At 42.4% G+C, this 16055-nt stretch overlaps 1 protein-coding gene across 1 annotated transcript in view; it reads right to left on the bottom strand.

Moving 5' to 3' along the window:
• ALK (ALK receptor tyrosine kinase) overlaps positions 1-16055 on the bottom strand; it is a 322686-nt gene that overhangs the window by 177180 nt on the left and 129451 nt on the right.

The following is a 16055-nucleotide window of genomic DNA, read 5'->3' as shown; positions in this document are numbered from 1 at the left end:
TTACTCATCATAAGGCCAGTTCCACCTACCAAATTACAGTGCTAAAAGGAATACAGTTTTGCCATAGTGAGGGCTACCCTGCCAGCTCTCCCAGGATGCTAGGGGGAACAGCCCCACGCTGTGCTGCTGTGGAGCGGTACCTAGAACATCACTGAAGGACACGGCTGTCACACAGTGCTGGCCTCACCACCCGTACACAGTCTTGTCAGAAAATCCCTCCTAGTGCATACTTGTGGCGAGATCGCCTACCTGGGCTGATGCTAGAGCTATGACACATTACCTTATTTTATTTTTTAAAAAAAATATTTTTAAAAATTTTATTTTAAAAAAGGAGAGAATAAATGTAACTTTATTTATTCTTACTTTTGAAAGCTCAACCATCTTGTGGGTGACTTCCCTGCCTGCTGCGGTGTTTTGGTTTTGCTTTTACTGTCAGTCCATAAGCACTAAGTTTTTTATTGTCTAGTCCATAAGCGCTAAGGAAAGAACTCTCAGAGCCACATTTGGCTCCAGCATTATTGGAATGGTTTCCAAAATTGAAATGAGGAGTACTTGCTATGAAACCACACAGAACGTGAAGAGGCTTTGTTAGACAGCAGAATTTGAAGATTCTTGTTCACGCACTACAAGTTAGATCTGCTTATTCCAGAGCAGACAGATGAGTTCCTATAGTAACCGGGCCTGACACATATAGTGCACATTAACGTCACACATACTCTCTTCCACATAAGCAATAGACTCAAAACACCAATTCAAACAAACCCAATTTCATGAATTTGCTGTCTCCAGAGCATACATGACACATCTGTCAGTCAGCTGCATACATATTCACAAATACACAAAGACAACAACCCATTATCAAAGGCCCAAATCCTCTTTCATTAAAGCTGACTGGACTTACGCTACTTAAATCAATGGTGTCAAACTCCACCGTGTTGGTTTTGGCTGGGACAGAGTTAAGTTTCTTCACATTACCTGGTATGGGGCTACGTTTTGGATTTGTGAGGAAAACGGTGTTGGTAATTCAGGGATGTTTTAGTTATGGGTGAGCAGTGCTTGCACAGTGCCAAGGCCTTTTCTGCTCCACACACCACCCCAGCAGCGAGTCACCTGGGGGGCACAAGATGTTGGGAGGGGACACAGCCGGGACAGCTGACCCCCACTGACCAAAGGGATGTCCCACAGCATATGGCATCATGCTCAGCATACAAAGCTGGGGGAAGAAGAAGGAAGGGGGGATGTTCAGAGTGATGGCGTTTGCCTTCCCAAGTAGCCATTAACGTGTGCTGGAGCCCCCCTCCCCTGGGGATGGCTGAGCGCCTGCCTGCCCACGGGGAGTGGTGAACGCAGTCCTTGCTTTGCTTTGCTTTGCTTGCGTGCGGGGCTTTTGCTTTACCTATTAAACTGTCTTTATCTCAACCCATGACTTTTCTTCCCACTTTTTCCCTTCTGACCCTCTCCCCCACCCCACTGGGGGAGAGTGAGCGAGTGGCTGTGTGGGGCTTGGTTGCCAACTGGGGTTAAACCACAACACCTACAACACCCACAAAGAAGTACTTAACATGTCTGAAGTGAGAAATTATACACTTCAAATACAAATCCTTATATTTCTCCCTTCCCTCTAAGGCACAATCTCTCAGTCACTGCTTGTCACTGTTTCATGACCTCCCACGGGATCACTATGACCACAATGTCCAGGATCAGATTAGAGATCACTACTTAAAGTTAAAAGATCACATGAAGATCAATTCCCCATCCACACCAAGGGAAAGAATATTCTGTTTCACACCAATGGACTTTCTGGGCAAAATTAGAAGCTACGTGCTCACTTGTATTTCCCTCTGGTGGGAGGGAATCCATGTGGCATGCTCTAACCAAGATCATTGTGTGGACCTGTAAGACTAAGGTTTCAGCTATAATTTCCTCGCACTTATTTTCTCCTATTAGCTGGCAGCTCTAATAGGGCTCTTGGGATCTTCCTGGGTGAATAGCTAGAAAAAGCACTCTAGCTTCAAACAAACTTCTGCTGCTATTTAGGTATCAAGGGATATAAGCAGAGATAAAAGGCCCCTTCACAGTACATGCTGCTAGCATCATGTTCAGGAGTCTGAAAGGTCTATTCACTTTTCAGAAAGATGCTCACCAATCAGTCATTTCAGGAGGCTTCCACTACAGGTTTTAAATTGGACTTTGGCTGCACAGCGCAATGCTGATATTAAAGAGATGCAGTTAAAATAATCATGTTGTAACTAGATATACAGCCACAGATCCAGACACTTAGCACTTCCTGGGTCCTGAGCTCATTTATCATCATCACGCAGAGCCGCGTGGCTGCAGAGGGAACATCATTCAGCATTTTCCACCAAATACACCTGTGTTCATGCTATGCGACAGAAACCCTACTAGCTAATACTGCTCTGGGGTGCTTCAGAAGCTGCTCTAAATGCAAATACTTTATTTTCCACATCCCCTCTAAACACCGTGAGAGAAACCTACCAATAATGCTCAGCTTTTAATCATATTTTTCCCTACTTTTTAATACCTGCAGTCATAATGCAACAGTTTTACTCATCTTCCTGCATTGTGTCTGATAACATCTCTGGCAACTTGCTGTCACCAGACAAACATACATGAAAAGATATTTATGCTTAAGCACAGGGAATTGCTGCAGTTGACATAAAAGGAATATTACAAGACAAATTAATATATCCTGCATTAAACATTGCTGTTGATCCTTTAGAAGCTTGTTTACAACATTTTTACATTCATGTCACAAAAAGGGAAGGGTGGCTTATCATCTTAGCAGCAAGATGTTTTTGAGATGATGAAGACAGCTTTGAGTTGCACCGTTCAGGACTAATGGGGTAACAGAGATATTTGTAAACAAGAAAACCAATGCTAATGTACTGTGCATGTACAGATACGTTATGAACAAAGCACCTGTCCAAAAACGTTTGCAAATGAAGGGATACGGACTGGTAAGGCTTCAACTCTAAACCACACTAGCAATGAAGCCCATTCCTGGCCCAATATTCTTGCCTGATACAGACACACAAAAATCTGAAATTTGTGCCAACGAATGCTGAGGCAACCCTGAGATGTTCAAAAGACAGAGCCATCACTTGGCCCTAGGAACTGGGCAGACTTAGTATCCTATTGCTAGCTCCTTTAAAAGCCAGTCATCTGATAGCTACCCAACAGATCTGACTGCACCCTGCCAACAGCTTACACCCCAAATCCTTCCTACTCAGTCTCAGGGTAAATGCAGTACAGAGTCAGGTCAGGTTCTTCTGCTAAACAACCCCATGATGCTCAGCAAGGTCAGTGCACCCTATTGCAACCTCTGACCTTTCTGAGGCAGTGGTCTAGGAAAGATAGCTGCAGCCCAAAAAGATGTCAGCCTGAGAATTTACAACGGAAATTAAGGTTCTCCAGGAACATGTTCACTGCAGAAAGCAGCAACCAGCTCTTCTGAGACAAACACATGGAGGCAACTCCTCAACTTGCACCTGAGGTCTAGGATTTTCAGCATGAGATGTTATTGATATCACACAGTCAAATTAATCCTAAAGGCATAACATCAAAGAGGGAAATGGGACATAAAAATCAGTTACAGAAGAGGCATGCATTAGATTTCATGACTAGGTAAGTTCACATTATTTGAAAGTATTTAGCATCACACCCAAGCCAATAATACACACAGACATCCATATACCTGATACAAATTAAAGTGTCCCCATGCCAATTCAAGCAGATTTCTTCCCTAATAGCTAAAGACCATATTTTTGTTATTTTGACTTCCTTGAAAAGTAAGTCTCAAAACACATCTAGGCTGACTTAATCTGATCACAGTTATAAAGCAGTAATTTAGCAATCCTTTGCAAAACTGATAGATTGTTGTTCTGAACATAAACTCCATCTTCCCACTAAAAGGATTTTATTACCTTTCACATACAAGTTCAATACTCTAGCAGATTAAATTAGAGCTGTAAAAACTATTAACAGTCAATGTCTGATGGGGACTGTACAGTAGAAAAAAAAAACTTAAATCAAGTTTTATGGTCTTTGGAGATGCTGACTGGAGAGAACGTTTCCACTAGTCTCACAAAACATCCCACAGAGCTGGTCTTTGGATTCGTCAATTTACACTTAATTTCCAAATTAACTATTTAAGGAAAACTCTCATAGCAGGAGCTCAGCAGTTGATAAAAGTCATGGATGAACTGGGCACTAGCTGAGTGACAACATTAAGAAAAAATACTGTTATACTTTTTCTAGGCTTATTTATACGGATTTTCTAATTGCCTCATCAAGGCTCTGAAATGTGCTGAACACTAAGAATGTGAATAGTCTCCAGTGCTGAGTGCAATGTGACTGCATAAGCACCAGAAGATTTGCAACATGCTATACTGCATCTGACTTAAAATTCATGAAGGTAACGGCCTTTGAATTATTACAAAATTTGGAGCTGGAAAATTCTTAACAATCTAATTATGGTAATTGGATGATATCTTACCTCTTTTGAAGTCGATCAGAGTTCTTGCTATTAGCTTAAATAGAACCAGGATTTCACTTCTAATACCTAGCAGGTATGTGAGCACGTTTCTTTAGATGATGCAAGAGCAATTCAGAAACGCTAATGAATTCATACTAACTCTTGTAGGCATGTAATACATTTCACAAATGGACAAGTTAAGGCAGTCATTAAACAACTGCAAACAGCATGTGGCCAAGATCGGTATCAGAGCAGAGATCTCCAAGCCAAAGGTCTTTAAAATTGCCTCCTATTCAAGTATTTTTCATTTCCTGAATATAAAGTGAAGACAAATATTCCATCAAAGCAAAATAAAGTCAACAGGCAAATTTGATTTGCTCCAAATGATTTCTCTTAAATTCAAAGACTTCACTCATACAAAACCTCTCTCAAACAACCAATATTCACTGTGATCCTTGGGAACTGCAGCAGTGCTACAGAAACATAACTCCAAGTTAGGAAAGACAGGAGTCCTCCCTTTTCTCACACTCCAGTCCCGGAAATTTTCCTTATTAATTTACCTACTCCATTAGAGGCAACCCTGAAGCTTTACGCAGAGGGAGCAGCCTCCTGGCAGTGACCTTCACACAGCTCTTTTACAGGTTTCCCCTGTTGCTTCCCTAAACTGAGGCACAGTGCGTGCGCTGAAGTCCAAAGGAATACTATTTATTACTATTTGTTAGTTTAAATTTCAATAATCCCTAGCATATCCATATGGAAAGCTAAATCCCGTCACACTACTTACTTTAGATTGACAACAATAAAAGATGTTTTTCTCACACGCATTTTACATCCGGTTTTTCAAAAGGGAAAAGTCACAAGTAAGAAGAAAAAGAAAACCAAACAATCAAAAGCTCCAGGTATTGCCTTCAGTAGTGGGAACTAAAGCCAGATGCTGTTACAGCCCAGTTCCTAAATATCTCAGCAGTGTTTGCTTCCAGCTGAAAAGCACCAAACTGAAAAAAAGTAGTTAGTTAATTAAAAACTTAAATTTCAATGTTGAAATTAAAATCTTTCCTGGAGAACAACAGAAGAGTGTTTAAGTAATTCACCCTCGGACAGCTGATTAACTAATACGCATCTTCTCTTTCGCTGCTGACAGAGGGAAATGGCAAGTTACTTTTGAGATCTCTGTTCTGAGGCTAAAAGATGGGAGAATTTTCTGTCATCATGAGCAAGACAGACCTAAAGGGAAAGATAAGAGGAAGCTGGTTCTGTCATTAAAAACAGAGAGGCAGAAGGCATGTTCAGTGCTTCACAGTGTGCACAGTAGTTAAGGGGAAGGTGTGAAAGGAAGCCTTATGCTGTGCCTCTAGCTGCCACTTCGCTCTGGAGTGTGCTTATTTGACTACACTCAAGAGGCTAGAAGCTTAAAAATTAAGAAGTTTGACAATAAGCTGATGCACAACTACCTGAATAGAAACAAGCCTGCAACAGAATGGGTATTGCAACAACTCACAGTTCAGTAATGTCAGAGACCACATGAGACAAGTAGCAAGCACTATGAATTATTCCCCTGAAGAATTAGAAAAGACACAAGAGAAGGCACATAATTAAATCTATTTGGTGTAGTCGTCCTCCTTTTTCAATCTGTGCCAGGATTAAACTCATCACATAAAGCTGACATGACAGCCTCTAAGTGCACAAGAATCATAACTCAGGCCATCAGAGAATCGTGAAATTGGTCCACAGATAACATAAATAAGATAAATCTTGAGGAGATGGTGTATTTTAATGTCTTACACATTTTAATCTGTCCTTGTCAGCCTCTCGGCTACATACATACATGTACATCCATGCACACAATACCAGGAGAGAATTAGTTGGCCAACTCTCCCCCAAAAGTATTGGAAAAGGTGATGATCCTAGCCAGGGCCTGTTGAATGTCTGATAGCATAAAGCAACTGTAGCCATATCCCTGCACATCCTTCTTCCACCTCTAGTCTCCATGCTGCTTCCATCCCAAATCTGCCTTTCAGTGACTCAGTGACCAGCTCTGCACTATCAATTCTGCATACCAGTTTTGTCTGGCAGACCCTTTTCCACTCATCTTTTTGCTCCAGAGCTTCCTTATATTTTCTGTGCTTTCCTAAGTCATCGTTGCAGGGATGAAAAGGGAGAAGAATGCCTTGGCATACCAGTTATAAGATGGAAAAAAATGCAGATGAAAGAAACCTTTTGAGGACCACTCTTCTCTCCTGTGAAAACTGCGCTGGCTGATGGTTTTCCTTCTGCTGATTCAAAAAACCCACTTGACCTTCAGGTATAGGAAAAAAGCAAGTTTCGCCCACACACCACTTGTCAAGAAGCAGACAAGTGAGGGGACAACCACCCCTTCCCCCAGGTCTGACAACGGGTTAAAGCTTCTCTGAGCGTTGACAGACATTCTGAAAAATGACATGCCAATCAATAAAAGAGAACAGGAGTCCAGGAGCTTACACATAACGACTTCTCCCTGGCCATTCCAGATCACTTACAAAAAATGTTCCCCAACAACAGTTAAACTTCACATTTAGATAGCATTTTATAAATTCAAAACATTGCACAAACATTAACTGATTAAGCCTTAGGAATCTGAAAATTCATTTTTCAAATTGGAAAAGATAGCACAAAAGTGAGGGGCTTGCTACCTTAATACAGTAAAATCAGGCATCACACAGAATTAGCAGTTTGAACTGCTCAAGTGCCAACAGCATTATTTACGATGGCAACATTCATTTGAAAAAGCTGGTTTCATCTGCTTCTTGCAGTTAGCTCTTTAATTAGAACTCTACCCCCTAAATCTGTCTTGTTTGTGAAAAAAATCCTGCAGATTCTCCTTTCTGTTCTAGAGATATTGGCACAGGTGAAGGAAAGAGGAAGGCTGAGATGAAGGTACATGTCCTGTTGAGATCAGATCTCAATAGACTGGACTCCAGCTATCTGGTCTCGGTTCTGGCCCTCGAGAAGCTCTTCCAGCCCAAGGAAGGAAATGGCCTGCCCACTGCTGTCGCTTTTAAAATGGAATCACTGAACCACATGAACTGGAAGGCCCCTCCACTGGTCTCCATCTAACATCCTGCTCCAAGCAGCACTGTCACCAACACTTAGATGAGGGCAGCTGCAGCTTTGTCCAGCCAAGTCTCCAAAGCCTCCAGGCATGGAGATTTGACAGCCTCTCTGGATAACCTGTTCCAGTGCTGCACCCCCATCCTGGTGAAAGTCTTCACTAAAGCCCAGCCTGGGCCCCCCAAACAGCGAACTGTCACCACCACCTATTGTATTGCCCGCTACGGCTGAGAACTTTTTGTCTCTGCCGCCTCTGTATCTCCCCAGTGGGGGTGGCAGGCCACGACTAGCCCACCTCCCAGGCACCCCTCCCCGGCCTAAGCAAGCCCAGCTCCCTCCACCTCCCCGCAGGGGCATGTCCTGTGGGCCCCTGCACACACGGGCAGCCCCCACTGGGCCCGGCCGGTTTCCCCACATCCCCCTTGACCTGGGAAGGGGATCCAAGGCTGGACACAGCAGCCCAGGTGTGGCCTCACCACCACCAAGCGGTCCAGAATAAATAATGTCTCTCTGTGCTGCCTGCCTTCCTCCTACCTCACTTAGGTTAGACAGCTGCCTACCCTATTCATGATGGGTTGGGTCCTCTGTAACCTACAGGTCCTTTTCAGCTGGACTACTCAGGCCACTGCTCGCCAGCCTGGTGGGATGCTGCACCAGCAGGTCCTAATCCAAGGACAGAATTTCTCACTTCTGGTGACTCCACAGGGCTCCTGTTACCTCAGTCCTCAGGTTCATCAAGGTCCCTGGAGCAAAGCTCTGCTGTTCACTGCATCAGCCAAGCCCCCTCTCCTCTCAGCTGAGGATCATCTACAAATTTGAGCAGTGCCTTATCATCTGGGTCATGGATGAAGATACTGAGCACTACCAGCCCCAATACTGACTCCTTGGCTCAGGTCTGCTCAGTGCCGGCTGCTGCTGGGCATGAAGCCACCAAGTATTATTAGGCCCTGAGCCCAAAAGTATGGCCAGTTTTCAGCCTGCCCAATAGGGCTGCTCAGCCACCCAGACCTCCTCAGCTCCCACATGAGAATGCTAGGGCTGATGGTGCCTAAAGCTTTACTAAACTCAAGGTGAAGTACAGCCATGGTTTCTCCTTTCCTCATATAGCCAGTCAGTTGACACAGAAGGACATCAGGCTGGTGAACTATGGTTTGCCCTTGGTAAATCCATGCTAAGTGTTCCAAATTACTTTCTTGTCCTCTGCCTGTTTGGGAATGGAGTCCACGAGGACATGCTCCATGTTCTTTCTAAGGCCTGATATGAGGCAGACGAGCCTATAGTTCTCCAAGTCCTCCATCTTGCCCTTCTTAGAAACGAACGCACTACTAGTCTTTTCCAGTTGTCAAGGTCCTCCTTCAATTGCAATAATTTCTCACAGATTTTAGATACAGCACCTTTGGGTGTACTTAGTCCCAGGGATCTGAATGCATGCCACTTCTTTAAGTAGTCCCTAAATTTGTGTTCTCCCAGTCCTGGCTGCCCCTCTCTTGAAACTGTGTGGTTACATGCCAAGGTCTGGGGGCTGTCTTGGCTTGTAAATGCAAAAGAAAATCACTGACTAGTTTCACCTTATCAGTATCATCTGTCACTAGGTCGTGCTGTCATCTCCTCCTAAAAATGCTTTAAGGTGTACCAAGGAAGACCAATGGATCATTTTTAATACCTTTTTTTTTTTTTACAGGGCCTAAGGGTCTTACCGAAGGCCAGACCTCTTTGCAGAGAATACCTTATAAAGTCGCTGCACCAAAGAGTCCAAGAGGATGAGGGAAAAGACAGCTGACAGCTACGAATGGACAGACAGTGACAACAGCACACAAGGAAACAAAGAGGAGCTTCAGTCATGTCAACAGTGACCATTAAAACACATGTATCTCAAAATATTTTTACTATAATACCAAACTGCAATTACCATGCCTTGTCTCTTCTCTTCAGTTTGCTATTCTTACTGTGATTGCACTGTGTTTCACTTAGAAATTACATTTCTGCTGAGGAAGAGCCATTTCTTCTTTACTTATTCTGCAAACTGCCTATCACACTTTTGGGCTCGGAATACAATGAACTGACTGAAATAATAAAGACACTGCTTTTTCCAGTGCAGACAACCAAGCCCTCCACTCTTCTTGCAGGCAAATACCCATGGGGCTTCAATGTGGGTTTCACATGAGTACAAATGGTAGAAGTTCAAGCTCTCGATGAACATTATGGATGAAAGACTGTACAGCATTTTTGCTCTGAAAACAAAAACACAGCCACAGGGGATCTGCCCACTGAACAGGGCATGTCAATCATCTCACATGTTGTAATCCTACCTTATGACTTCTAAATCAATTCTACTTCTCAAAAGATAAATGTTTATCTTAAAAATACCCAACAAATTTGGACAGCACAAAGCCTATCTATAATGGAGGAATTTTACATGAAAATCAATTAAACAGCACTAACCATTACACATCATACACATTTTCTTCTTCGTGAACAATCAGAAAAGAACGCTTTAAAATCTCTGAAATGTCATCACAGCCCTACCAAGCATCTCTGCCTCAAAATCGAATTGAAGATTGAATTATTGCTGGGGAAGAGATGGGTGGAGGTGTACCTGCAGAGTGGCACAAGGCTCTTCTGACCACCTACATTCACTTTTCAGTCTTACTGAAACTACCTAATGAGAGAGAAAAAAAATCAAATAGACTTATCATTCTGTTGGCATCCTGAACAAATTACCTTTAGCTCACTGACATTCTAATTTTCTAGAAACAGGCACAGTTATGCTAAGAAGGTTATGACTTGTGTATCTATCTTGGTTACAATTATTCCATCCTCTTTTCACTTCCCTAAGATATAGCATAAATGAGAAATTCCATTCTCTTTGTTTTCTGTTGGCTGCAGACTGAGAACTACTGTCTTATTAAAAGACTATCTCCCTACTCCAGTTTTAGGCTGGAGATAAGAGAACAAGGACTGGATGGCAGGGTGAACTGGAAATGGATTGTGACTCATAACGTGGATTTTACACAGCCCAGGATGGCACTGCAGAGTTTAGAAGCTGGCTCTGCCTGACAGAGTGATTCCAGCTGATGGTTTCAGTGAGTCCTCATCGCAAAGCCATTACCATTATCAGTACTGAAGCGACATTTTGGTGAGGTGGTGTAAATGAAACTTGCGTAGTTCCATACTGCAGATACATAGTGGATTTTGATCTCAGTGCTGTCTCATTCTACCTGCATTAAGCCCTAAATGCCTCCCACTGCTTATCCCTATAGAGCAAAAACACAGCAAATGTTACTTTTGAAATGAACAGGTACATAAGATAGTATGTGCAAGAGGTACAGAAGTGATGTAGGAGTTCAAAGAGATCTGGCCCATTAGTGGGGACAGCTTACCTTAACTCAACTATCCTTGCCCTCAGCTTTTCACTCTGGTGATAGACGACTTATCTGCTAGTGAAGCACTAGTAGAAACACCTCATTTCACAAACTGATGCAGTATGGCAAACTGGTGCAGTGGTTTATGCAATACAGCATAGATGACAGTCAAAAGTAAGCAGAATGAATTTAAGGTACCTCTGGGAAACCACCCATGTTATCTTTAAAATCACAAAGGTCACTGGTGTTCTACAGAGCGATATGGAAAGATGCTGAAGACTTAGTTTTAATAAGGCTGCTTCTAAAAGCCTGTACTGTACATTACCGTATTACTAAGAGAGGAATCTTACCTGTTACTCCACTTTTACACCATTCACATAATTTGCCTACATTTGGCATTTCACAGGCAGGTCAGTTTTCTTTGCCTGACCATGCTGCCTTCCTTTCCTAATTGGAGGCATTAGCACAAGGCTGCCAAAACTTGTGGCAAGGGATAAGTTATTTAAACTCAGACAAGATTCTGCCTTCTTTGACTTCAAATAAAACCTTATGGCCACCTGTCAAATGATCCAAGGTTCAATAAACCCATGGGTTTTTTTGAAAGCATTATTTTTGGCCTTAAATCAGGCTGGAAGACTTCTTTTAAGGATGGAAAATAAACTCCCCTAGGAATAAGCTAGCGGAGGCAGCAGTCACGTAAGCTGTAATACAGCAATGAAGAGCAAACAGAGAGTTCTGCTATTTCTTGTGACATCCAGCCACATAGGATTTACCGCTATGGCTTTTCAATAACCCGAGTCCTACACAGAGCAAATGTGCTACGGGCTGTTACGAAGTGGTTGGCAGAGACTCCATAAAGGTTACAGGAGATACCCAAGCTTCACTGAATAACTCTTCCTCCTTCTCTCTTTTCCTTTTAGGTAAAAGTAAATAGCGCAAGGTCATATACAGTAGAAATACAATGCTGACAGCACATCGCTACACGGAGGCACTAATAAGCCCATAGGTATTTGTGCATATATGTCATATTTGACAGCATGCACTTTTACAGTTCCTGCAGGCAGTATTTTTCATATTAACTGGCAAGGTTTTAATGCTTTTTATTAAACTGGGGTTTTTTTTTGAAAAAGGGAATAACATTGTTATTCTGTTCATTACAAATGTAGAACTGATCCTGAAGGGAACCTTGCAGAGACTTTCAGGCTGAGGCGGCTTTCAAACCATTTCCATCTTTGAAGATGAGCTATCAAGGTACTTAATTTATTTAAGTCTCAGTATGGTTGTAGCCCTTGTGCTAGATACAGTTGACAGGTTTTTTCCTTTAGGACAAATGTGTGAAAGGAAACAAATAGAACTGCTGAAACAGAAAAAAAGCTGCCACCCTTTGGTGGCTGAACAACTACCACCCAACGTGACTCCTGCATCAAGAGAAAAGGTACAGTAGTCATTTTCAGCTCTTGGCATTCTAGTAGGAAAACCAACTGAATGGCAGCTCTGAATGCAGAGAGATGGAGACAAGAATGCTGGCGAGATGCATGACACCAGCATCTTCCTTTCAGGGCTATAATTCAGCATTCAAGCACAGACAGATGAGATGGGGAATCTTAGGACCACTGTGGTTTGAGATACTTGCTATTCAAAGCCTCTGACAGAAGGTAAGCACCCCTACATGATAGCCAAACATGGCAAGCTTGGCTCACAGGGAGCATCTCTTGCTGTCCTACAGACACTGGCATGTTCCAGATCGCAACCAAACTGAACATGTATAAATGTGCCAGTGAGTCTTCATCCATTTTTAAAGTTTGCACAGAGTATAGTATTAAGGCCAGGATGAGCACTGGACCTCATACTTAGAAAGTTTAAATAAAATGAGCCAATTCCAACAAGGTTTTTTTGAAGTGGCCCTTACCTGGGATCCCTTTCTAGCACTCTCTTTCAAGGATAAAGGCTTTCACACACTGTAGATACTCTAAGGACAGTTTCTGAAACCAAGTTTGAAGCACAACGGTAAATTAAGTTTTCACTGCTGCTTCATGTACTACACTCGTCTAGTGAATACGAGTGGCATTATTTGCAAAAATATCAACATAGCACATTTGACTAATTTTGCAAAGAAATTAATGAAAATCCACAAACATTTTCAGGGTGACCCTAAAATAAATTATTATAGGATGCAAACCATCCTATGAGGTTGGAAGGGACCTTAGCTATCATCTAGTTCCAATGCCCCTGCCATGGGCAGGGACACCTTCCACTAGACCAGGCTGCTCAAAGCCCCATCCAGCCTGGCCTTGAGCACTGCCAGGGATGGGGCATCCATGTCTCTGGGCCACCTGTGCCAGTGCCTTACCACCCTCAAAGTAAAGAATTTCTTCCTAATATCTCATCTAAATCTACCCTCTTTCAGTTAAAACCATTACCCCCCATCCTATCACTACCCTCCCTGATAAAGAGTCCCTTCTCCCCATCTTTCCTGTACGCCCCCTTTAAGTACTGGAAGGCTACTACAAAATCTCAAAATTATGAATTACATCGCATATATTCTCTTCTTCTTTAAAATACTGTATAAGCTTTAGCACTTTTGAAGGTTTCAATTACAAACTGCAGAATGTCTTTAACTGGAGCAATGTCTTCCTTTATTTGGAACAAGAAGAAAAGTAGAACTTGATAGCCATTTTACATCATTACACAGTCCACAAAACCAAGAAACACTCCCTTGAGAAAATACAACCTGGTAGAGCTAGATGGAAATCAGATGACACCTTGTATTATAATAAAAGCATCATCTCTATAGTAAATGAAGCACACAAGACCCAAACCACACAAATAGGGTGGTGAAGAACAATATACAAAGCCATAAAAGACAACCTTCATGGTCCTATACAGTTCAGTCTGCAGTCCTCAAATTAAGAGAGCAATATACAGCAAATTCAATTTGATGCTATTGCTGGAAATATAAAGGGTGTTCAAGGGATTGACATCAGCCTGCTATTTGCAGGTTGTAATACCTTGTGCAGGGGAGAGATGAAGGCTGATCAAAGATCATGGTTCATAAACACTTGGAACATAAACCATATTGAAATATAACAGCACTCAAAAGAATCAAAATATTTCATATTTTCTAGGGAGCTAAAGTACTGCGTAAAGCTAGCACCACCTACACTACAGCATACAGAATAATCTCGTCTTTATAGAAATAACAGTGACAATTTGTTCCTTGGCCTCTAGACTTCCAGCAGGGCTATCAATTCATGACAGAGGTCTTCTGTCATGTGGATACTTGCCCAGTCAGAACCAAGTTGCAGCTGCTATTTATTTCATGTAGATCATCCTAAAGCCTTCACAGCTGGTAAATTTTGGCCTTTTTAATTCAGATACTTCTAATATAGTACCTTTTCTCCCCAAGCCAGCAGCTTCAAAAAAATCAAATCATATCTGCCTTTCTGTTTTGTCAATGATGCATCCTCTCACAGGCTGTGACACTCTCTTCAACTTTGCAGCTACTATTTCAGATTGATTAGGAAGATTACCACCACCACCACCTTAGCACTTAGTGTATCAGGGAGACTTAAGAGGATCTCAATTATAAGAGAATTGTTAGTTTTAGGGGAGAAAGAATTATGTCATATCATAGTTCCTTACTATCAGGGACCACTTGAAACTAAAAACTTTATATAGTGAGAAAACCAAGACACATTTAGGTCAACCTTTATTCTTCTACAACTAGCAACGTACCCTACTTCTGTCTTGAATAAAATCAATCTTTGTCTTCTATAAGAAAGGAACTTTTCCACATTTTCCCTCTCCCTCTTTAAATGTGTATTTTCATACACAAAGTGCCAAGGCTACCAACTACACCACTCTTCAAATGCACATAGCACTTGCTGCAAGGAGAGAACAAGATGATCACATACAGAGAATGTGCGTGCAGTGGTTTTGGCTGGGATAGAGTTGACTCTTCACCGTACCTTGTATGAGCTACATTTTGGATTTGAGGAAAATTGTGTCGATAATTCAGGGGTGGTTTAGTTATGGGTGAGCAGTGCTTGCACAGTGCCAAGGCCTTTTCTGCTCCACACACCACCCCACCAGCGAGTCACCTGGGGGGGCACAAGATGTTGGGAGGGGACACAGCCGGGACAGCTGACCCCCACTGACCAAAGGGATGTCCCACAGCATATGGCATCATGCCCAGCATACAAAGCTGGGGGAAGAAGAAGGAAGGGGGGATGTTCAGAGTGATGGCGTTTGCCTTCCCAAGTAGCCATTAACGTGTGCTGGAGCCCCCCTCCCCTGGGGATGGCTGAGCGCCTGCCTGCCCACGGGGAGTGGTGAATGCAGTCCTTGTTTTGCTTTGCTTGCGTGCGGGGCTTTTGCTTTACCTATTAAACTGTCTTTATCTCAACCCATGACTTTTCCCACTTTTACCTGTCTGATCCTCTCCCCCACCCCACCGGGGAGAAGCGAGTGTGTGGCTGTGTGAGGCTTAGCTGCCCACCAGATCTAAACCACAACAGTGTGTAACTGGACAAAAGGAATTATTTCCAGCACCGGGCTGCTACTTGTTGATGGGGTAAAAATACTTACAAGACAGAATTCTGACATCCCACAATTTGGGGATATTTTAATCCATGTCCTGGATTTGTTTAAAAGGTTGAAATACACACACTTGTGTACTGTGTCAACCTATAATTTAGTACTACTTTTCCTGTTTCATGTAAAGGTAGCTACTGAATATATATATATATATATATATGTATAAGTACAATGTTCCTACTACATGGACAGGATATATAGTTTACATAAGAAACCTATTTGTGTTTTTTCATTCAAGCAAAGCTTTTTCTCCAGTCAGCTTTCCTTACCTCACCATGCCTGGAACACTCATGTTGACAGGTGATTGCTTTGTGCTACCTTGATAACCAGCCAATTACAAAGTATCTGAAAAAAGTGGCCTCCTATAAAATTACCCTGTAGTTAATCAAGCACAGATACTGCCCCTAAAATGGAAAAGAAAACCAAAACCCAAGACCCAACAACCCAGAAACCTGACTATTACATATACTAGTAATCTGACCAAGAAACATAAAGGTTTGACATCCCATAAATTG

Source organism: Falco rusticolus, chromosome 12, assembly GCF_015220075.1.
Source record: "Falco rusticolus isolate bFalRus1 chromosome 12, bFalRus1.pri, whole genome shotgun sequence".
Taxonomy (NCBI): Eukaryota; Metazoa; Chordata; class Aves; order Falconiformes; family Falconidae; genus Falco; species Falco rusticolus.
This window is presented reverse-complemented; position numbering and strand designations above follow the sequence as displayed.